The sequence below is a fragment of the Vicugna pacos genome, chromosome 26 (genome assembly GCF_048564905.1).
Source record: "Vicugna pacos chromosome 26, VicPac4, whole genome shotgun sequence".
NCBI lineage: Eukaryota > Metazoa > Chordata > Mammalia > Artiodactyla > Camelidae > Vicugna > Vicugna pacos.
This window is the reverse complement of record NC_133012.1, coordinates 11,008,654-11,033,580: the sequence shown is the minus strand read 5'-3', so window position 1 is coordinate 11,033,580 and position 24,927 is coordinate 11,008,654. Positions and strand designations below refer to the sequence as shown.

At 43.4% G+C, this 24,927-nt stretch overlaps 3 long non-coding RNA genes across 3 annotated transcripts; 2 read left to right on the top strand and 1 right to left on the bottom strand.

Annotated features, from left to right (window-relative positions):
• The first annotated feature begins 673 nt into the window (after positions 1-673).
• Positions 674-6,875, top strand: LOC140689470 (uncharacterized). The gene is made up of 4 exons (XR_012064449.1): positions 674-784; positions 1,837-2,081; positions 2,730-2,783; positions 4,385-6,875. It is a non-coding gene; the product is annotated as an uncharacterized lncRNA (long non-coding RNA).
• A 3,200-nt stretch (positions 6,876-10,075) lies between these two features.
• Positions 10,076-17,866, top strand: LOC140689471 (uncharacterized). Its single transcript, XR_012064450.1, has 4 exons — positions 10,076-13,391; positions 13,902-13,985; positions 14,927-15,048; positions 17,546-17,866. It is a non-coding gene; the product is annotated as an uncharacterized lncRNA (long non-coding RNA).
• Positions 17,867-23,429: 5,563 nt separating this feature from the next.
• On the bottom strand, positions 23,430-24,124 carry LOC140689404 (uncharacterized). The gene is made up of 2 exons (XR_012064320.1): positions 23,897-24,124; positions 23,430-23,599 (listed from the first exon to the last, which is right to left on the bottom strand). It is a non-coding gene; the product is annotated as an uncharacterized lncRNA (long non-coding RNA).
• Positions 24,125-24,927: the final 803 nt, after the last annotated feature.

Here is a 24,927-nt window from a genome sequence, read left to right as displayed (position 1 = left end):
GACGATGACAAGTAAATGACCATTGAGTGTTATTCTTAGGTCTCTGAGGACAATGAAACTAGAAGAAATTTTGATATATTTATAAATATATAAAATTATTTTGGTATAGTACTAATCACTAATTATTGACTTTCTTATAATTCTATTTACCTAATTACATAATGAGCAAAATGTTCAGGATTTTACTGTAATTCCAAGTTTTTTTTAATGATTCAAGTGCATACATTTAATATGACATACTTTTTAACTTTCAAATCTGTAGATGTCAATTAATACTAAGATATTAAATGCTAAAATATTTTCTTTTGAAACAATTTTTAATTGTGGATAGTAAAGAACTATTTGAATTTCTGAAACTGACTGGTACAAATTTGCTTTTGTTCTAAATGTGAATGACTTGATTTTGGTAAGAATATTCATGACTTAGGTTAGAAAACTAACTACATAGAGTGGTTTGAAAAAGGAAAATATCATATAAATGCCCTACTTTTTGATAGCTATTTATTCATTTTTTAACCCAGATGATCAACTTAGGATTTTGTTGATCATGAAAATTTCTAGATAAAAGATCAGAAATTACAAAACTGCCCTTGAAATGCTGTGCCAGTCTGAAATATTATTTCTGGACAAATTCTGATATGCTAATAAATGCCCTGTGCTCCAAACTATACAGGTAGTCTGTGAAGACGACAGTGAGACACCTCCCAAGGACTTGGTAATGAGATAACCCCAGAGAGTTAAACTAATTAAATCAACATGGGAGAAGAGCCTTAACAGTTCCCAGGTGACTGTCCCTTTTAAGTGCTGTTAACTCATTTGAGGAAAGAAAACGTTAACAAAAAATGTCAATATAGTAAGAGTTTAGAGAAACAAAATGTGACAGTGTGAATACAGTGTTACCCACAGAGGGAAGGTACTGAATCCAAGAGATGTGGACCATTCGAGGACCAGAAGTGTTCTCTACTCCAGGCAGTGTCAGTTTATCAAGACTTGCTGTGGCTTGTATGTGAAAGAACATACCTCAAGACTTGCCACTTTGGCTCTAATTGTAGGCTTAACAGAGCCACCCTCTGATTGCTGGCATGGCATCTGAGCTATAATTTAGGAAAAGGAGGGACTCTGGATGGCAGCACCAGAATGCCATTCTGAACATGGTAAATTTAGAGAGGCTTTCTGATGTATCCATCAGTCTCATGTGAATGTGTCCATCTCTGTCAGTTTAGTCTGTGAGTTGAATATTATGATAAAATAGTTTCTGACCCTTCAGGACAAAGAATCAAAGCCCAGTTTATTGCAGTCTTCACTCTCTGTAGCCAAGCTACCAGCCCTCTCCTAGTAACATTCTCTGTCACACTGAGGCCACACTCAAACTTCAAAACGGATATTCTAGGCAGTTACGCTAAGTGGTAGGACAAACCCTGACATGCTGCTGACATAGAAGGTAACAACTAAGCAGGAAGAAAAAAGAAACCATTTTATCACAGCAATTTGGCGATAGTTCTTGGGTCAAGATCATGGGATTTCACCAGGTGAATCACATTAGGTCTAGGAAATGTACTTCATCCTGCCATCCACTTCATCCATTAACACACACCATAGTGGTTATCTGTGCAGTGTAGAAAATTACCCTAAAGTTGTTTTAAAACCACATTACTTATTTATTTTCAATTGGGGGTGTGTGATTTCAGTTTGTTTGTTTGTTTATTAACAGAGGTAGTGGGGATTGAACCCAGGACCTCAGGCATGCTAAGCATGCATTCTACCACTGAGCTATACTCTCCCCCCACCAAAGTTGTTTTAGCACCTTAAAAAATGACCATGTACTATCTTGCACAGTTTCTTCTGGCCAAATCCGGGAGTGGCTCAGCCAGTGGTTCTGGCTCAGTGCCCTGCATAAAGTTTCACTCAGGCCAGACAGCGTCATCTGAAGACTTGACTGGGGCTGGAGAATCCTCCAAGATGAGTGCCTCACGTGGCTGTTGGCAGGAGGCCTCAGCTCTGCACACGTGAAGCTCTCCACAAGGCTGCTGAGTGTCCTCATGACATGGCAACTGGCTTCCTCCAGCTTCCTCCAGATCCAAGTGAGGAAAGACCTAGTCTCTAACGTTGCACACCACCACTTCCACTTCATTTTATTTGTTAGAGGCAGGTCACTAAGTCCATCTCAAAGTCAAGGGGAGGGGATTAGGCTCCACCTTTTGAAGGAAGGAGCATCCAAGAATTTATGTTCCTCTTCTAAAACAACCAGCAAACCCACATTTCTTCCTGGGTTCCTTCCTGGTGCATCAGCCCCATCTCTCAGGGGCTGCCACACTGGGGAAGCTTTGGGAAGGACTGTTATTAATGGGCACAGCAAATGACATCATCGAAGGTCTGCATTTCATCATCTTCTATAAACCCTATCCTGGACATTTAGGTTACTTGTTCTAAATACAGCATACATTTCATTAAGCATCAGTTTAACTTGACTTAGTAGAAATTGTTAATAAAATCTTGAAGGATAAGAATGCTGAATGAGAGATGCTGAAAATAATACAAAAACTATTATTCTTAATGCTAAAATATATACTTAGTAAACTCACTGACATTTAAAAAATTTTGCATGTATTTATGAAACTTGTATGGAACCTGTTTCATGCAAGGCACTGTTTAAAGCAGTTTACACATAACTCATTAACAACACCTAAACTTACAGTCAGGTAGGTAATATTATTACCACTCTTTTACAGATGTGGGAATTGAAGCACAGAGAGGTTAAGGAACTATCTGAGGTCACTCAGCTGGTAAGTGGCATTTTCACTCCAGAGTTTGTAACAACCCAATTCAATGCTGCCATTTGGAAGACTGGTTAAACCTTTTAAGATAGAGATTCCATAACTTGGTGAGCTTCCTAAATGCTAGTTAGGAAAATAGCCATGGATTTGTCTTGCTTAGTTTTTGTTTCTTTTAAGGGTTTTAAACCATATGAGACAAAACAATAGGAAAATTTTAAAAGAATTGCTTGGTCTTCCCAATGAATTCAGTAAAAATTACCCTAATTGGGGTTCTCATATCATGGCTACAGATGGTGACTAAATGCTTCTGCTTATTATTACCAGTCAACTGTGGTGGCCAAATGTGGTGGTGTTTTTGTTGTTGTTACTTACAAAAGTAATATCATTTCACTTTAAACATTTAGAGGGTAGAGAGGATACACTTCTAATTCCATGGCCCATCCTCAAGCACCACCACTTTTATCATTTTGGTGTCTGATTCTTAGTGTGCGATCCAACCATTAAGGAAGGTAAATGAAGGTCACTGTATAAGCCCGCTGTAGACCTGCTGTTGTATCACAACAGGGCACCAGGAAACAGGGTCGGTTTTTCCCCTTTTGGCTAGCAGGTGGGTCCTGGAGAATTTTATTATCCTTTGTTATCCAACCTATATTAAGGCTACCTTAGACTTCAGTGTTTTATTAAACATAAAGTAGGAATAGTTCCTTGCCTGCCTCCTTCACAGAGAGATATATTTAAATATTTTAGAGCACTCACCAGGAGTAGACCCAGTGACACTACACACATCCAAATGGGGGCTCAGGCACTGCACCCACCTTCAAAGAAACCTTGCTGGTCCCACCAGAGACCCAGCAAAGAAAGGTCTATCAAATCTTTGTTAGCCTCCCTCATGAGTTTCCACATAAACTTTACTAAGTTTCTGAATTTAGATGTTTTGCTTCTTAAACCAACTCAGCTTTCCTGTGCTTCAGACCTCTGAACCTCTGTTCTCTGCGGAAAAACAGGGCTGGTGCTCAAGGCCCATACACTTTTTAGAACCACTAAGTCCCTGATGGGCCAATCACTTCTCTCTGACTTGTATGCTTTTCAAGTTGTTGTATGCTTTTCAAGTTGTACGCTTTTCACTTGTTCCCAAACTTGTTTATGCAAGTTATACTTAGTAATAATGTAATTTAATTTAGTATTACCAAAATCAAACAAAGATGAGTGTGAAGAGAGGTGTAATCTCTATGAAAATAAGTTGAATGCTTGAGAAAGACCTGATCAAGACAGGCCTTTCTCAAGGAAAAAAAAATGCTGTGGAATTAGGTGTGGGCAAAATAAATGTGAATGCTTAAGTGGGCAGAAAGGGGTGTCAAAATCTAGAAGAATTCTGCCCTCGGCTTGCTCCACGAGGGTCTTGGGCCCTCACTGCCCTGAAACTGACATTGACAAGGCTGTTTGCTGTGCTACCGGATCTCTAATGTGCAGCCCCAGCCAGCAGACCCCATCAAAGAAAAAGCCTTAGCCTGATATCAGAGGAATGCTGGATGCATGGGTGCTTGTGTATGTTTTAAATTAAAAATAGTTTTTAAGGGTATTTATTATAATTTTGTGATTGCTCACTGTAGCTGACTTTTTAACTGACCAGCGACAGATCCTGACTACGTAGGGGAAGAGAGCTTCCACAGTATAATTCCAGGAGCTGCAACCAGATGCAGGTATGGGGAGATGAATTACCTGGACCTCGACACTCGCTAATGACTTAAGTACATGTTGAAATAAATAACCTCATTTTTCTAAAGATTACACAGCATCTCTTATTTCTCGGTTAGATGTGCTTGATTTTAAATACAGCAGATTTTTATAACTTAATTACCTATAATACGCCTAAGGCTATCTGAAAGAAGGCTTTCACCTTATCCTATAACCGTGCCAAAAATATGTTTCCTTTTTACTTAAAACTGGCATACTTGTAGGTGTGTGATGTATGTTGCTTAACTGCATACAGCCCGAAAGGGGAAGGCTGTGACTTAGTATTTACCCATACAGTTAGTGAACCTCTGCCATTGTGCTCAGTATTTTTTTAATTGGAAAAAGAATGACCCATACCTGATCCCATATGATAGCCTTTCTGTTTTAACTTTGTCGTAATGCAGTAACATTAGAAAGCTCTTTACTGAATTGTAGATAAATTATTAAATTTTGCTTGTGCCAGATGACAGAAAATGAAGTGTTTTGAATATTGAAACAGATGGGAGAAAACTCATGCTGTACATGACATTTTGCTTAAGTCACCTTCCTCTTTCTGCAGTATACAAGGGCCCCTTCCATATGTTTCAAGCTTTACAGAAAAGAAACTGTATTAGATCAGGGGCAAGCAACCACACCTCTTCTTCCTCCTCAGCAGATCCTCAAGTTTTGTCCTACTGTCCATGAGATGCACAACTAAACCTCAATCAGTCCATGCCAACGAGCATTTGGTCTTTCTCGGGTCCACAGTGCACATGTAACTTAAATTTGCTTAATTCAGGCGAAGGGAAGAATTGTAGTTGGGGAAGGGATTTTCCTTCTCCCACAGGATGTGATCAGGGGATATGCTGCCCATTTGCTGCTGGCAGCCACCTTACCACCATGAGGGGAGGTAGCCGAATGGTAAGACAGAAAAAATATAAGTGCTTCAAGACATGACTGAGCCTAACTTTAGAGCCCACCTAACCCTGAACTTGTGAGGGAAGATAAAACATTTTCCCCCTGCCTCAGCCAGCATAAGTTGGGGTATCTATTACTTGCAGAAATTTTGTATCCTAACTGATACAAAATAACAAAAATTTCGAAGGAATTTTGCCTCAATATTTTGGTGCCCAGCTTTGCTGATGCAGTTAGCATGACCCAGCACTGCCAGCTGCTGCGTGGGTGGCAAATTGAAGAAAGGCCGAAGTGAATAAAGAGGCCAGATAAGAAGCTTGTTAACAAGAGATGATAGTGGCTTTGGATGTAGCAGTCTTAATAGATATGGACAAGTGGAAAAACTAAAGCAGTATTTAGGAGGTAAAATTGATAAGATTCAGGGTTGGACTAAATATTGTGGGGAAAGGGAGAGACAAGATGCCAAGCATGACCTAGCGGTTTCTCCTTTGTGTAAGTAGATGGGTGGTGGTCCACTCTCTACGTGCTATAGAGCACAGGAAGAGGACGAGGTTGACACTGAAGAACAAGAATCTGGCGTTTGGGTTGAGTTTGAGACCCCCAAATTAGATTTTTCTAGAGCAGCTTGAGACATAATTTATCCTTAAAAAAGTGTATGATTCTGTGGTTTTTAATCCATTCACAGAGGTATACAATCATCATGACTTTTGCATTTTTATCACTCCAAAAAAACCTCCTTCCTCTTAACCGCTGGCAATCACTCAGCTACTTTCAGTCTCTATAGATTTGCCTGTTAAAGATATTTTCTATAAATGGAGTCATACATTATGTGGTCTCCTGTGACGCTTCCTTCATTTAGTGTAATGTTTTCAAGGTTCACATATGTTATAGTGTGTATAGTACTCCATTCCTTTTTATGGCTGAATAATATTCCAATATTTATCCATTCATCATTTGATAGACATTTGAGTTTCTACTTTTTTACTTTATGAATAATGCTGGTATGAACATTCACTTACAAGTTTTTTGTGTGAACAAGTTTTATTTCTCTTATGTATACCTAGGAATGGAATTGCTATGGAATTGCTATTAAACTCTATGTTTAATTTTTTGAGAAACTGCCAAACTGTTTTTCAGAGTGGTTGCACCATTTTACATTCCCTCCAGCAATGAATGAGGATTCCAGTTTTCCACATCTTCACTAACACTCATTAATATTTGTCTTCTTTATTTTAGCCTCCTAGTGTAAGTGGTATTTAATTTCTTAAAATTTTTATTGAAGTATAGTTGATTTACAATGTTGTATTAGTTTCTGCTGTACAGCAAAGTGATTCATATATATATATAAATATATATTCTTTTTCATATTCTTTTCCATTATAGTTTATTGCAGGATATTGAATATAGCTCCCTGTGCTATATAGTAGAACCTTGTTGTTTATCTATTTTATCTGTTTATTGTATCTGCTAATACCAAACACCTAATTTACCCCTCCCCCACCCCCTTCCCCCTTTGGTAACCGTAAATTAGTTACCTGTGTCTATGAGTCTGTTTCTATTTTGTAAATAAGTTCATTTGTATCATATTTTAGATTCCACACATAAGTGATATCATATCGTATTTATCTTTCTCTGACTTACTTCACTTAGTATGATACTCTCTAGATACATCCATGTTGTGCAAATAGCATTTCATTCTTTTTTATGATGGAGTGGTATTCTGTTGTATATATGGTATCTTATGGTTTTGATTTGCTTTTCTTTGATTACTAATGATGTGTGGGGCACAGATCATGGTTGGCATGCAAAAAGTATTTTAATAATGAAAAAAGTATTTTAAGTATTATAAAGTATTTTGATAAAACATATGTCTAATAATTTAACAGATAATAATAACTTCATTGAACAATACTACTTAAGCCATCAGGTAAAGTAAATTTACAGAGAAACAATGCTTTTATCCTTTAGAAAGAAGCTTATAATATAAATGGGAGATATAATGACAATAACACATATATTTGCATATTTTTAAGTTGAAGTACAGTCAGTTACAATGTGTCAGTTTTTGGTGTACAGCAGTCTCTCAGTCATGCATACACATACATATATTCATTTTCATGCTTTTTCTCAGTAAATGTTATTACAAGATATTGAATATAGTTCCCTAAGTTTACATATTTGTTAAGGCTCAGATCAACACTAATTACCTAAATACTTATCCTGTGGTCCATGGATTATATGCAAAATGTGCTTTTTTTTTCCTAAAGAGAGGGTCCATAACTTCCCTGAGTTTCTTAAAGAACTCTAACCACTACCACTCCCCAAAAGCTAAGAATGCCTGCTCTAAAAGTTTCAACAAGGAAAAATGACTAATACATTCTTAATGTCTGCTTCTGTTTAGATTTCTTCCTCAATGTTAGTTACTGGTTAAGATACGCATTTTGCTTTGGTTACCATTTTTTGTAGTCAAAGCTTTTGGGTCACAAATAAAGACATCGCTTCAAACTAGTTTCAGCAAAAGGCCTTTATGGAAGGCTCTTGAGGTGGCTAATGGATTCTAGGGGCCTCCAGCATGACTGGGCCCACAGGGTACTAGACCAGGAAGCCAGCAGCCAGCTCCCCTCCCTCACATTGTCTCTCAGATTGTCTGCTCCACTGGTCTCTCAGCAAACCAGCCACCACTGCTTCAGCATGCCCCGACCCAACGTGACAGCCCTCACTCCCTAGTTTACATGTCCTCTGTCCACTAACCTGCAGGAATGACTAAACAGTAACTCACAGTTCCAATTCAAAGCTCTCAGGATTGAGACTCTCTTAGTCCCACTGCTAATCCCATCAACTAGATCCATGATAATGGATCATGGGTCCCCTGGATGCATCCATTTGAACAGGATTCCCCACGGAGGCTTCCATGTCACTTATTAGCTCATTGGGTACTGGAAAATAGTCAAGTCTCAAAGCAATATTCATTTCAATTCAGTAAAACACATCACACCCAGATCTCACAGCACTCTTGGAAATGCGAGAGTTTGTGAAATGAAATATGGGATACTACACGTTGAGATTCACCACTTCAGATGATTGATATCAATCAATAGGCCAACCATGACAACTTTTAAGCTGAATATCCAGGGAGACATCTGTTGTTTTAGCTTATGTGTTTGTGGGTGGGTGAGGGATGGTGGTGGTGGTGGTGATGGTGGCCGGGATCTGAAACTACAATATGGGAAGTAACATAAATCCCTCAAGGCTAGGTTTGCAACAAAGATCAAAGACCTAGATCAACATAATGGAGATTTTGATCTGAAAGTAAGATCAATAAATTTTCTCTCTTAATTGTCATCTCCATAGGAAAGGAGAGCATTTTCAGATTCTAGGGACTCAGTATAAATGAAAATTTCCTGAAGTTCAGGTGTACAGACGAGCAAATTCATCTTCAATTGAATGGAGTAGAAGACACAGTTGGGGTGTCTCTCAATCTCTGCTCCCCTTTCCTGGGAGTTGTCCCTGCTCAGATCCAGGGGCAGTCACCAGAGTCACTCTGGATCCACAGAATCTTACCTTCTGTGTGAAGTTGCAGCTACATTCATGTTTAAGGCTTTAAAACAATTTTGAAACAAGACGCCATTGGATGGGAATCTTCCGGTACACCCCAGTCCCAAGCTCATTCTTCTAACTCAGGATCCTCTGAGGCTCGCCTTTCGGCAAATAGAAAAGAACAATCAGACTGGCAGTGTGCTTTTGCCATATGTCCAGCTCTTTCATCTCTGACTGGAAAATTTGGAGGCAATAAGGTCCCCAACATTCTGAACTGAAAAACTTGTCTGTGATTTTTGGTAGCCATGATAAAGAAGAAAAAAGGGCAAGTTCTATTGTTCTCATCACATGTAATAATGAGGTTTCAACTAGAGGACTGCTAAAAATATTTCTAGTGCAGGTCAGAGAGACACAGAGACACAAACAGGATTTTCCTGTTATCCCTCAACTAGATCTGAGACGCTGCCCTCAAGAACCGACATGTACAGCCAACGGCCCCAGTGCAGTCCCTGGGAGTCTCCCAGAAATGCCTCATGTGAGGGTCTGGAGTGAGAGCCCGCTTTATACAGCAGACAGTGGTTGACATTAATGGCACAACTGCAGACATTAGAAAAAACTAGCAGACTCCCATCTGGGCACAAAGGCCAAATCTCTCTTCATACGCCCTCCTTTAGCTCTTCCTTTTTGCCTCTGCCACATCCTTAGGTGAGTCCACTTGGAGATACACCTGACATGACACCAGGAGGTGGTTTATGAAAGCATTACCTCTCCGCAGGTATCCTAGCACAGTGCGTGGTACACACCCAACAAGTAAATGGATAAGAACCAGAAATTACCCTAATGGTTCAAGTTCATTCCAGAAAAAAAATTTAAAGAAAAAAATGAGTTGTCGATACAAAATTGTCAAAATAAGACGCCACAGATTTCCCCATACGTGCAGCCGCCTCCTTCAGTCACATCCTCACATTAAAAATCTTCAGAGATGAGTAAGCCAGAAAGAGAAAGAAAAATACCATATGATGTCACTTACACATGGAATCCAAAAAAAAAAAAAACTTTTACACAAATGAACTTATTTGCAAAACAGAAACAGACTCACAGACATAGAAAACAAACTTGTGGTTACCGGGGAGAAGGGGGTGGAGAGGGATAAAATGAGAGTATAAGATTTGCAGATACTAACTACTATATATAAAACAGATAAACAACAAGGTCGTACTGTATAGCACAGGGAACTATATTCAACATCTTGTAATAACCTATAATGAAAAACAATAGGAAAAGGAATATATGTATGTATAACTGAATCTCTGTTGTACACCAGAAACTAACAGAACATTGTATATTGACTATACTTCAATTTAAAAAAATTTTTTTAAATCTTCAGAGATGATTATAAAACTTCATACATTTAAAGTTTGCACATATAGAACAGGATTCCACCTGTGATGTAAACCTAGGCACACAGACCCTTTATGGCATTATTAGGATTGCCATTTGTTTCTTTATTTAAGTAAAATTTCCAGCTGACACATGGTAATTGTTAGAGGTGCTTAACCATGAAGACGGCAGCTGGCCTGCCAGGATTAGGAAAGGCCATGTGGCTCTTCTGATGGCGGGGGAGGAGTGCTTTTCTCCCCTGACTGCTGAGCATCCAGACCTTCATCAATCAGCCCAACACCCAATCTCTCAGCCAACGAGCAGCAGATTCTTAAGAAGCTTTTTTCTTGCTTTTCTCCTGGCATGTTCCTACCACAAGCTCAAAGCCATGCTCAGAAATATCAGTGAATGGTATTGACACTGATATTTGTTTCAGTGCAAAACAGGAGAGAGTGGTATTGGCCCAGGGGTCCAGAAGCCTGAGCAAAGGGAGAGTATAAGACCCTTCTTGCTTTACCTCTGATCCTGGAGGCCTAAGCCCCAGAAGATCAAGATGGCAGCCTCCCTTAGAGCCGTGGATGATGGACCAACAGCAAATTAGGCTGAGCCTGGATTGAGAGAATTTAGAGCCCGCACAGGGGCTGACTGCCCAGGCTAACATACCACTTCCTGCCCTCCTCCCCGCCCAGCCCCAACCCATTCCCCTTGCTCCCACTCCACCTGTCTACTACTCTCACTGGCTTTACTGATTTTACTTGCCCTGTGACCAGCCTAGTCCATCATACAGTGATACCCAGCCTCTGTTCTCTCCTTATCTTCTTCCTGGCTCAGTTTCCACTGCCACCCCCTCCTTAGCTGCTCCTTGGGTTTCTGTCCTGGCCCTTCTTGAGTGATTCCACCCACACCGCTGGCTTAGCTTCCTGCAGTATGCTAATTCTTTGGGCCCAAATTTCCCACCCTCTATCTTCTGATATCCAAGCTCCAGCTGCCTTCTAGTGAGCTCCACCTGATGTCTGTCTAGTACTGCATTCAACGTGTGCTTTCATCCGACCAGCCTCCCAGAAATGCTTCATGTGTGGATTGAGAGCCCCATTACATACAGCAGACTTGCAGACATTAGGAAAACCAGCAGGTTCCATCTGGCCACAAAGGCCAAATATCTCTTCATATGCCCTCCTTTAACCCTTCCTTTTTGCCTTCTGACAAGTCCTTAGGCAATTCCATCCTTAGATTCACCCAACATGATACCAGTTTGTAAAAGCATTACCCCTCCTCAGGTATCCAAGTGCACGGTAGGGATGTATTTCCCCAAACTAGCAAACTTTCTGTCAGACGTTACTCCTTCTCACACCATCAGCAGCCAGCTCAACTCAATCCTACATCCTAAATATTTTGAAACACTGTCCCTTTGTCCCCAGCCCACTTCCTGCAGAAGGCTTCGTCACCTTCACCCCTCTCTCTGGTCCATCTAGTTATCTTCCTAAAACACAAAATACACCCTGCCCACACAGGTTCAATGACTTCTAGTTGCCTGTACTTTAGTAAAGCCCAACCCCAGCGCCTGGTGTCCCAGGGCCTTTGCACCAACCCCCAGGCAACTTTACCGTCTTCTCTCCACTCAGTCCCAAGTACCCAGGCCTCCAGCCACACCCACTGTCTCCCCTGCCCAGCACCCCACCCCGCCATACCACCAGTCACACTGTTTCCTCAGCTCTGAATGTTCTTGTCTTTGCCTGTCTAACACCCACTTACCATTAAAAAACCCAGTTCAGACAAAGCACTCACAGATCCTTGGGCAGAGTCGGCCACAGCCCCTGTGCTCCATGCGCTGGTGTACCAACCTCCCTGAGGACAGGACTGGGCTGTGATCTTACTCACCTACTGCCGACCCCACTCCCTAGTGCAATGCATCAACCAGGCAGGTGCTTGGAAATGCATGTTGGTTTTGATTTCACCAAAGTAAGAGTTGGAAAGTCACTGATCCATTTTCTAGCAGTCTCATGACACTTACATTCTCTCCTGTCTCCACAACAGACACTGTTTACGTGAGAATCTAATCTGATATTTATTGAAATGTCTTCTAGAAGCAAAGAATAAGCTCTTATGAGGAAACTCTCACCATGGAACCTTATTTGGGAGGTAGTCTCCCCGGAGTGGTCAGTCTTTGCCTGGACATCCTGGAGCAGGGTGGCAGGTGGGGGAGGAGGAAAATTTGTTTTCATTAAAAGGAAAAAGGAAATGGTGCTGTAAGACCACCCCAGAGTTAGAACCCCTATTCCCCAACAGCATAGCTTAACCCCTCACATCTGTCTAGGTGTACAGTTCAATTAAGCCTATAGAGAAGTAACTGGACTTAATAAACTGCAAAGAGCAGATGAAAGCATGGATAATGGGCTTGGGACTTTGGGGGGTCTCTGCTCTGCCCCCTCCCTGACTGGTCTCTCCCTCTCCCCTGGCTTCTGGCTTCCCAGTGGTTTAAGGGAAAACTTGCAGCAGGTGGATCATCGGAAGGCTGGGGTCTGCTGGGGAAGGACTGGCAGAGGGCAGAGAGGACAGAGGGCTGTGGGAGGAGATGGGAAGGCTGGTTGGGCTGTGGGGCAGCAGGATGGAACCTTCTCCTCTCCATCCCTTTCTCCACTGCTGGAATTTGGGTTCTGATTGCCTCTCCCCGGGACTGTTCTCCTTGGTGACTAAGCTCAGTATCCCATCGCCACCCGTGCCCACCATCACTCCAGTATCCGGGCTGCCACCAGAGCAGTGTCTCCAAGAAGCTAATCTAACCTTGTCTTTCCCTTGCTTCTCAGGACCCTGGTCTGCTACAGGATTAACCTACCTGCTTCATCCATCAGCCTTGGGCCTCCTAGCCCTCACCCCTGCCTCTTCTTCAGCCTCACCTCCCCACCTTCTCACCTCCCCTCCTCCCATCCCAGCTCTCTGCTTGTCGTCTGCTGCCTCTGTGTACATGCCCTGCCCTTCTCTTTGCTTGAAATCTCTTTTCAAGATTCAGGTCAGGTGTCTTGTCTTCAAGGAAGCTGTATACACTGTTGACCTGAAACAGAGACTGCCAAAAAGGTGGGTTTATTCAGATCAGCAGAGAATTGTGGAGGGGAGCCAAACTTGCCACCCTAAAATGCCTCTTTGTCATGAGAATTATTTCAAGCTGAAAACAATGAAGGCCCAGAAAACTTGGGAAGAAACTTTGGCCTTCCCCCTAACTGCCTGAAAATTTTACTAGAGGGCCTGTTCCCAGAATAGAGCAATCATTGGAGACAGCTGCGGAGAGCATGGTGTCGGTGTGGTGGGGGAACTCCTAGAGATCAGAGTCCACTCTGGGTCCCACTGTCTCTGCGGATCCCAGCAGACATTTATTTACCAAACATTTGCTTTTCCATCTCCATGTGAATTGCTTTCCTCACCTTTGAAGTCTCAAACCACGACCCCTAACATCCTCTTGGTATTTAAGGTGGGGGTTTTGGCCATTTTGGTGAGTTAATTTTCCTGGGTCTCTCCCATGTGTACATGTCATTAAACTTCTGTTTGATTTTCTCTTGTTAATCTGTTTCATGTCCACTTAATTGTTAGACCAACCAGAAGATCCTTGAAGGGTAGAGGAAAATTTCTCTCCCCGACAATTGCAGTTTGGAGTCTGCAGCCATAGCGAGCCAGGTGCGAGTCCCCCAACGTGGCAAGGGAAGGAGCTGACTTTTATGGGGGATTGGTTGGTGGAAGACGGGGAGGCCGTAGTAAACAGAGTCCATGGCTTTTCATTGGTTGAGTCCTTGCCAGGGAAGAAGAGGAGTCTTTCTTCTTTCCATTGGGCCCTGCTGTCATCACAGGGCCTGAAACACCCCATTCTGGACTCCCAAGTCTATTTAAGATAAGTTGAGGTTTCTGTTTATTAATTTTTATACCCAGACACACACTCAGACACACATATAGACAAACACATACACGTACACGTACACTCACCCCCCATACTACACCACACTCCAAGACTGGGCTAAATCCCTTCTCTAGGCTATCACAGCACCTGATCCCGACCTCTGTCACTGAGCTGACCTGCTCTTACTGACAACTCTGCCCTCCTCCCTCAGTGATAAACCCTTCCAAGTCAGAGACCATACCCTTTGCAACTTTAACACCCTGCTTTCTCCACACTCTGGTTCACAGTGGGCCATCAGTAAAGCTTTGCTAACTGAACCCAACAATAATTCCAGGGCAGACTGGAGGAACTGGGAAATGGTATGGCTTCCAGGGTGACCAGATGTAAAATTTATTCTCTCCGAATCCCTGGGCAGCCAGCCACCTTTTGTGACAGTTGGCAGTATCAGCATCACCCCACCCTCAGGTCTCATCCTTGCCCCTTAAAACACACACAAAGATGGTGCTCCTAAAACTTAGCCATTCACTGCTTAAGTCAAGGACTTTCTCCAATTTGAGATTTTCAGCATAATAAATTGAGCCAATGCCATTTCTAGGCAGCCAAAAGGAAACAGAAAAGAGTCTTGCTCAAAGCTTCATTCAGCGTGCGCTTCATTTCCCATTTATCTCCTATATTAAAACCTTTTGAAAGCAGAAGTTACGTCTGATTATTTTATTCCCCACAGCTTTCGATAGCTTTCAATATAAACGGCACAGCGTTGGAGAAGACAGGGTAAAATGAACACGGCCCCTTGGATTTTCCAGAGGAAAAAAAATGACATGTAGCTGGAAATGTAATAAAACCTCTGTAAGTACGTCACACTACCTAGTCAATTGTGGGAGCCCAGCTCTGTTCCACAGCTGTTTGCATGCTCGAGTCACAGCACAGTCACGAGCACCAGCTCTGGGCAGAATCTCCGTTCTGTTGTGCACCCTGGGTTAGCCCCTTGGTCTCCAGGCCCTCACCTATAAAGAGAAGATAACATCCCTCAATGAGAGGGTGTCCAGCACTTAGCTTGGTGCCCTGTTAATGGTTCCTATTTTATTGTTGTCATCATTAGGTGGGTCCTCAGTATATTTGAGATGGGAGCAGATATTCTAAATTAGAGCAGAACACTATTCAAATATGGGTGGGTTTGGCAGTTTGGAGAGGTATAATGGAAGAGATCACACCTGAATATATGTGTAGACAAGAAACAAATTAGTAAGCAACTTGTTAAAACTTAGGACGGGCGCCTAAGCAGGACATTTTCTTAGCAAAACAGGACAGGTGAGGAGGAGGTCTAGACTCTGCCCACTACATGGAACAGGAGAGGGAGGATGTGTCTGGCCACTGACAGAGGGTCAGCTCTCAAACCTCATTTAGGTTCTAGGTGGCAGCAAGTTCCCACCTGGAGAAGGAGACACAGCCTAGGAAATTCAGGTAACCGGTGCTCCTGAGTTTGGATCTTAATGCCCTGTCCAGAATTCCAGCTCCCAGGAAGAGAGATCAGCAAGAACCTCACAGGAAGTGCTGTTGGGTGGTGATGCAGCCCTGGGCTTCTCTGAGGCTCTGGACACCCCCACCCCACCCCATAGGATTGGCTGCCAAGCACAGCTGGGACCAAGATGGGAACCTGGGGGGGTCAGCTGAGGGCCAGGGTTCCTAAATCCACAGGAATTGGGGGGGTGCGGGGGTGCTTAAACTCTGTAATTACTTACTGCCTGAGCACCAGCTGAGGAACCTGCACTGAGGGGTGAGGATGAATGAAGTCAGTGGTCCCAGCTATGAGCAGCTGCTAGAGAAAGGGTCAGGAAGACGGGATGCTGAATTCAAATAGACTGAATTATCCATCATCAATGTTTGTCGACTTCCTTCCTCCCAGAGGAGTCTTTGTACAGAGGGACAGCTACCTGTGCAGATAGACACATACTGTTCACTTGTAGATATTTTTATAGTAATGTCACCCAGCACTTACATGACGCTGTGTAGACTCCAAAACCTTTCACAAAAACTGGGCTCACTTGTTCCTTAGAATAACCTGTGAGGTAGAAAGGGAGTTGATTTTTATGCCCTTTGAATAGAGGAGACCTTAGCCATGTTACACATTCCATAGTGGGAGCAGAGGACAAAGCCAGTGTGATGCCTGAGAGAATTTGAAGAGATGTCACAACACTTGGTTCGGGTCTTGAAAGGAGGAATAGAAGTTTGCCCATCATAAATGAAAGAACGCTTTCTCTGAACATTGGTCATTTGCCCCATTAAATGGACCCCAACCCATCTGCCCAGCTGTTTTAATGCTGGACCAAGAGCAGGAGCGACATACTGGTTCCAATAGAATACCCTCATGGGACCAGTGTCCTGGGGCTCGCGTGTGACCTCCGATCTTAGTTTTAATGTAATGTCTTCCAAAGCAATTAAAAATACTTGACTCATGGATTGACATCGAATTCCCTTCTCCGTACCCAATTAAAAAATAATGATAACAGTCTTATTAGATCTAAAATAAGCCCAGATTAGAAACAGCCTGTTTAAAAATCAATAAACTTTTCCTAATCCCTGCAGTGGAAAAAGAAAGAGGCTCCTCTCTGTCTTCCCTAAAAAGTCAGTATTTACATAAAGCAGCGCGTTGCCGGAATCGGAGACGCATAGGTGCCCGATGTTTCACCCAGCTGCCTGCACCCCCTGAATCCTTCAAGACTTATTTGGCTATAACTAATCTTAGCTCCAGGCTTGCTTACATTTTTGGGTGACCCCTTCGCCTGGAATGCTTCTCAGTGTTCTCATTAGCGCTGTCTTCCCAGCCCCCAGTCCTGGCTCTCCCTTTGTTTCAGTTACTTTCCGACCCGCCATTAGTAATCTTGACTGCTCCCAGCATCCAGGCCGGGCGTGTTCCCCATCACGCTGACACTCCGTCCCTGAGCCGGACCCAGGCCGACTCTCCCACAGCCAAGTGCCTCTCCTGCTCTTCTTGGATATTTCCAGTTAGATTTGGGGGGGTTAATTCTTTTCCTTTCTTTCTTTTTTTTAATGGAGGTACTGGGGATTGAATCCAGGACTTCATGCATGCTAGGCATGTACTCAGCCACTGAGCCAAACCCTCCCCCCAATTCTTTTTCTAATTATGAAATATTTTTATGCTTTTTATCAAAGACCATAAAGATATTAGGAAAGCCCTCATAACCCACACTCAAACACTGCTATTTTTCTAGTGTAATCCTTATTTAAAATATATTTTATTGTATGTTTCACTGAAAAAAGTAATATATCTCTTGAGATGATGTGATGAGAATGGCACTTAACTTTTGCGATCTTTTCCCCCCAGATTCGTAACCCCAGTCTAATCATGAGAGAAAGCATCAGACAAACTCCAACAGAGGGACAGTCTACAAGATATCTGACCGGAACTCGTCAAAACAGTCAAGGTCATCAAAAGCAAGGAAAGTCTAAGAAACTGTCACAGTCTAGAGGAGCCTAGGGAGACATGACCACCAAATGTCCTGTGGTGTCCTGGATGGGATCCTGGAACGGAAAAAGGACGTTAGAACGAAAACTTTAAAAATCGCAATAAAGAATGGACATCAGTCGACAATAACGGTTTAATATTTGTGACAAATGTAGGACGTTAGCAGTAGAGGAAATGGTACTGGATCTTTGGGAACTCTGTATTGTCTTTGCAACTTTTCTGTAAATCTAAGCCTATTTTCAAATTTACAGTGTTTTCTTCTTTTAGTTTTATTGAGCTATAATTGACATACAGCATTGCATAAGTTTAAGGTGTACAGCATAATGATTTGACTTACATACATCATGAAATGATTATCACAATAGGTTGAGTGAACATCTATCATCTCACATAAATACCAAAGAAAAGAAAAAGAAAAAAAACTTTTTTTCCTTGTGATGAGAACTCTTAGAATTTGCTCTCTTAACAATGTTCATATAGAACAACATTCATATATAACATACAGCAGGGTTAATTATATTAATCATATACAACATTATAGTCCTAGTACTTATTTATAACTAGAAGTTTGTGCCTTTTGACCCCTTCATCCAAGTTTGGGGGAAAATTCAGACAACACAAAAGTGTGTAAAATAAAAGGCAATAGTCCTCTGCTTAGATCACCCCACCTCACAGTTGGCACCAGCCTTATTTTCTGGAAATGTTTCCTCTTAATTGCAGCTTATGCTGCAATACATTTTTAAATCCTGGCGTTTTTGTGGAGCGTTATAGCACAAGCATTTTCCCCTGTCCTTAAGAACTCTTCTTAAAGATAGTTTTATAGGTTGCATAACAGTCATTGCACTGTTTTCTTGCCTAAAGTACTTGCGATCCAGTTCTTAGTTTCCAGATTTGCTTTCATTACCCGTGTTTTAGAAAGTTTCCTCCTGCAAAGAATTGCTCTCCTTCTTTCTCCTAGCAACGAGGAAGACAGCAAAATCTTCATCCAGGCTCTCCCGGGGCCTCCAGAAACCTTGTTTAGTCCACCGTGTTTCAACAGAGATCGGGTTTCAAGCTTTTCTTTTCGTGATCTCTTCTTCCTGTACCTTCATTTCTCACGAGTTGGGGATTTCTAATCCATTGGCGATAACCCAGGTGCTATCATGGCTAATGGCTAAAATGTGGATTGTTTGAGCCCTGATGTACTGGACTGAATTGTCCTCTGCAAATTCAGATCCACGTGGAACCCCAGAACAAGACTTTATTTCAAAATGGGGTCCTTGCAGATGTAATTCGTTCAGTAAGATGAGGTCATACTAGATCAAGGTGAGCCCTGAATCCAATGACTGGTGTCCTTCTAAGAAGAGCACGTGAAGACACAGACAGAGAAGAGGATGACATGTGAGGGCGGAGACAGATTGGACAGATGTGTCTACAAGCCAAGGAATGCCAGGGACTGCTGGCACCACTGGGAGAGAGGCGGGGACCGGATCCTCCCTCGGGGCCCCTGGGAAAGAACCAACGCTGCTGATACCTTCATTTTGGACTTCCAGCCTCTGAAAAGGTGAGAGAGCAAATTTCTGTTGTTTTAAGGCACCCAGGCGGTGGTATTTTTTGTGTCAGTCCTCACAAACTACATACAGCAGGCTGTGGCCTCAGAGGGACATGGGTCTGGGCAGAGCTCTGGCACTTGAGTGGGGAACAGGGCAATGGTTGTCACTGTGGGGCGCAGTGAAGTATTTGGTGGGGGTGGGCATGGAAGGAATCCACAGAGATCACAGGTGTCAGGCATTGAGCAAAAATCCAATCAGAGCACAGGTGTTTCGTGTCATGTCCTTTCCCTACCATCCTCCCCACCTGATGGCCATTTCTTTCTGATTAGACAGAAAGAGGACCACAAAGATCACTTTCCTCCCTTTTATCTGCAACCATAGTATTTCTAGAAGATTCTAAGTTGTTGTTTGCCAGTATATGCCTTTAACACACAAAGCCTCCAGGTTGCAGACCTGTTTATTTCAAAGCTTTGGCCACGACAAAATTAATTACTTCAGCACTTCATTTCTTAAACATTACTTACAGTGAATTTGCTTTGCCAACGTGTGCATACCTTGTTGCCATGTGTGTTTTCCACTTTTTCTAAAATGAGCTTATATTAGTCTTACAGAGAAAACATTTTTATAAAATTTCCTTTAAAAGGTGGGGGAGCTCAGTGTTGTATCTGCTGTAAAAACTGATTGCTAATGGAGAGATTCTCCTCAGATAAGAGGAGGCTCAAGGTTGGTGAGGAAAGCATGAGTAGGTTGTTGGCGATAACATTTCAGTGCATCAGACCTGGGGACCTCTCAGCGGTCCAAGGAGTCATTGCCTGTGCAGGGCTGTGAGGTTCCACGAGGTCCTGAGGTGAGCGTGTGCTGAGGGATAAATTCCTCTTGCAGGGCTGGGGTAGGGGCGATGCTAGAGAACAGAAACTTGAAGGAGCTTGGTGACTTTTCAGACAACGATGGGGTCACGATGGCAAGAGAAAATACTTCTCAGCCTCTCCCTGGGCTGCTGTGAATTAAACCCGGGGTGGGGATGAGGTTTGCGGGCAGGACAGAAAGCTCCTGTGGTTCACCACAGGAAGGCGGGCCACACCTGCCGAGAGGCCCCTGCGTGTCCTCTGAAGGTCCCAGCATTGCTTTCTGTATTTGTTATCCGTTGCTGTGTAACCTCAAAACTGAGTGTCTCAACACAACCATAAACATTTACTACCTCAGCGTCAGTGAGGGTGAGGGGTCCAGGAGTGAATCAGCAGGATTGTTCTGGCCTGGGATCTCATGAGGGTACAGCTAGAATGTCTGTGGAGCCGCAGGCGTGTGAAGGATTTCTTTCCCAAAGGCTCGCTCACACATCTGGTGAACTAGAGCTGGCTGGGAGGCCTCGGCTCCCTGCCAGGTGGATGCCTCCACAGGGTTGGCTTCCCCCAGAGCAAGGGATCCAAGAGAGAGCACGGCAGATGCTGCGGGGCCTTTTAGGACCTCGTCTCGGAAGTCACTCACTGTATCATTTCCACAATGTCCTACTGGTTACACAGGTTGGCTCTCTTCAGTGTGTGTGGTCAGGGGAGGCTATACAACCAGGAGGGGAGGACCGCTGGGCACCCTGTTGGAGGCAGCCTGAGCGAAGCTACGAGTGTGGCTGCATCCCTGGATGTGTGGCTGACTGAGTCCCTGGAAACCTTCCCCCGACAGCAAGGCACAGGAAAGTTTTCCTGGGCTAGAAGTAAACATCTTTCACACACACACACACACACACACACAATACCAGCAGCCTCACACTCAGGTCTGATTCTCTTCTACCACCTTCCCAACCGTCTGAATATCCACTAGGGTGAGGTGGGAGCTATGGGATCCACCCAGGGTGGTGCTAGATTTAGATGCAGATCCACAGCCCTCTCATCTCGGAGGCCTCATTGCTTTGAGCCCATAGAAAGCTAAAGGGGCCTCCTACCCAAGCTCAAGTCCTCAGCTATCCCTCCAGGCCTGCTGCTGACTTGGCCTCAGGGCAGAAATAGACACTTGGCTCTAGACGATAATCCTTGTGAATGTTTATACCTGGCTGGGCCACAGTATCCTGCGTCAAGGCATTGCCAACATGCAGTGAGGAGCCTCTAGTGGCCACCGGGAGGCAGGTGAGGGACGTGGCCAGGCATGGAGTTCGCAGGGCTAGTGACGGGCTGAGGATCTGGCCGATCTGGTGGAACAGCCTGGGACCCCAGCGATCCCGGCCCACCTGCCTGCCTGGGAACAGGCTGGACTGATGCAAAGGAGCCAGTCATTAACACTGAAGACTTCATTCCAGCCTTGGTTACCGCCAGGTCTGAAAGCCTGGCCTCATGAACAAGGGCCAATAGCTCTTTCTGCTTCCTTGTCCAGCAGCTGGAAGCAAAGAATCAGAAGAGTACCTTTTCTGTGCATAGAGATGCATGGCCATCAATACAGATTTCAAGGGGGAGGGTATAGCTCAAGTGGTAGAGGTTAGCATGCATGAGGTCCTGGGTTCAATTCCCAGTACTGCCTCTAAAAAAAAAAAAGAATTACTTACACCCCCACCCCCGAAAAAAAATAGATTTCAAGACTTTGGCAGGAAACTCCAGCCCCTTCCTGCTGTAGCTGCCTGCTATTTTTAACTTAATTCACTGTTGGGGTCCCCCCGCAAAAAGAAAATTCTGCACAATCCACGCAGGGAAGGCCACCCTCTCACTTCTGATAGCCCTGTGTGCCTTTATTTTAGACACTCATACATTTAGGCTTCCAGTTGGTAATTGTGGTGGAGGAATGCTGGGTGCCAGGCTAGATTGACTCGGGGTGGGAGGCGGGGGTGGCTAGTTAATCAAGTATTTTTAAAACCATCTCAAAAACTAGTTTTTTTGCAATTTGCAGTGGCCAGGAGAAGAGTTGAAAGGGTGAGAGAACTGGTAGGAATGGGCAGGTACCTATGCCCCCTGTTTTCCCTTCAAGACTTAACCAAGCTCCCTTCTCCCTCCACGTACAGATCCTCTCCTAGGGCCCTTGGCATTTAGGTCTCCCTTCCCTTGGGAGCTTTTTTATCTGGGCCACTCATTCATACATTATATTAGAGATCTGCGGTGTCTGACTACAACATAAAATAAAGATTTTTAAAACTAAGGTGTAATATTGACATAGAGAAAAGCACAGTCTTATACAGTTGCTAAAAGCAGGGCAGGGAGTTTCTCCAAGCCTCCTTCCTGGAGGCCAACGTTAAACGGCAAAGTATCGTTGAAGGGGCCGCATGGCATCTTCAGGTGTGATTAGATTGGTGTTTAGGAATAGAATGTCTTCTCTCAAAACTGAAAACTGAGAAAAATCTCCCCTATGGGTCCAGCCAAAGACCTCAGGTGTGCTGTCTCATCCAAGAAGTTGGCTAATCTCTCCTGATAGCATGGGGGTTTGTTTTGGTTTGGTTTGATTTGGTTGTGGTTCCCCCCCCCTTTTTTTTTAATCAAAATGACTTACTCCTTTGGTAGAAATGAGAAAAGCACAAATCGATGCAAATGAACAAGAAAGAATCACAGGAAGAGGGAAAAGATGGAAGAGGCATTTATCATAACTTATCAAGAGTAAAGGACAGAAACACATCTGTTAAAAAAACACCCCAAACCTAAAATTCCCACACTAGGAACCATTTGCTGCATCCCCACTTTAGCACCCATCACAGTGATTGGCCCAGAGTCATTCCAGATTGTTGTTGTTTATCAAATGGTTGTTAGCCTTCCTGTTTGTAATTTAACGCTGTTTAATAACTGCTTCATCTCGACTTCCCTTAAGCAATAGCCCGAGTTAGGCTGCAGTGTTCCAAATTGCCAGCAGGTGTCGCCAGCTAACACGATTCAGAGAAGCCTGAAAACGCAAAGTACATTTTCCCTACTTGAAAACTTTCCATGGAACCTTAATGTGGGCAAAGTCCAAATTCCTAACGAGGACATCCCAGGCCCTTCAGATTTAATCCAACCCCTTTAATGGCCTTAGTTCTTACCAATTCAGGCACCCATTCAATCAATCAGTAAAGGCTTAGTGAACATTTGTTTTTTTTAATCAGGTGCTTTGCTTGAGGGGCTGGAGATTAAAAAATGACAGAGATTTCACCTCTGCTCTGGAGAAGCTCGCTGCCCTTTCCACCTGGGAAAGCAGTTTAGCGCTAAGCTGCTATATTAAAGAGACATCTGTCTACGCACACACGCACGTGCACATACACACACAGTGGCTTAAAGAAGTTTCAGTTTATTTATTTCTCACACCAGACCAGAGTGGTCCAGTCTGGTGGGTCAGATGGTGATCTGGCTTCTTTCCATCTTGTTGTGCGTCACATCCGTAGGATGTTGTCCTTAATTGGTTGAACGGTCAAAGCTGGGTCATGATCAAATCCATGCTTCAGCTGGGGAAAGGGGAAGAGAAAAAGAGAAGGCCAGGCAATTTCCTTTTGAGCACAGAAGGTGCATTGACCCTTTTATTTACATTCCAGAGTAAGGACCTCATCATGTGGCTGCATCTAGCTGCAAGGAAGTCTGGGAAACATAGCCTTTAGCTAGGCAGTGTCATGCCCAGCTAGCAACAGGTTGCAACTACCACTCTGATCAGAAAGCATCTCTTTTTTTTCAAGCAACCCAACTTTACTTTTAATTGATTCATGAAACAATTTTGGTATCTTCTACATGCTGTCAATGGTACTTACACTGTGAGGGTTTAGGAAGGCCAGTTCATGGAAATTTGTGGTGAATAGTAGCAGTTTACTATGCACATTTCATATTCGTGAGACATATATGTTACTGCCCATCAGAGATAATAAAATATTATCACAGTGACAATGGAGTTGATAAAATTCAGCAGAATGAAACTTAGAATCCAGTTTATTTCCTACTCATGAGACTATGACATTTGAGTTGGCTTCTTGAGGGATGAGTATAAGTTGGTCAGGTAGGGAAGGAGGAAGAACATTCTAGAATGTGAATAATGTGTGTAGAGGCCTGTTGTCATGGTGAGGTCAGCTATTGGTACAATGGTTATAGAGGGTGGGTATGTGTGTGGGGAAGGCAGGTAGGGAGTAACTGGAATAGAATCAGATTTTGCTAAGCTTCCTACTCCAAACAAAGGAATTTGGATTTTACCTGGCAGAGCAGATGCTTTTGGGGTGCTCCCAGTGTAACAGCCAAGCCCAGGTCCCAAACTTTCTGTCAGTCTATGTGGATGGGCTCCAGGCAACCAGTGGACACTACTTGACCCCGCTGTCTCACTCATGGGACAGTGAATGGGGATAACGTTGCAAGGCAGAGGTGTGTGTGTTGTTTTGTTCTTGTTGGAAATGACGTGTGAATGTTCTAAGGAATCCATAGAAAGGATCCAGAAGCCAGAGGTTGAGAACAGGAGAGAGAAGTGATGATGGACAGTTTTATGTTCCTCCAAAGGGCTCTTGTTCAAGAATCAAGGCAGGAATGAAGGACCTAGCTTTGGAGGAGGGACGGCACCCCTGCCCTAACTAGAGGACAAGGAGAGGCAGTGGCAGGCTTTCATTTGGTGTTGGGAAGAAGCGGTCACAATTGCTGTCTTTCTATTTCCATTTCTCTGTACAGTAGGAGCAAGATCATCTGTTGAGAGTCAGGTAGAGTGGGTTCGAAATTGTGCTCGAGAGAGTGAGTGAACCAGCAAAGCCTAGTAGTGCTACTCAGTGAGTCACCAATTTATACACTTATTCAATCAACAAATGTT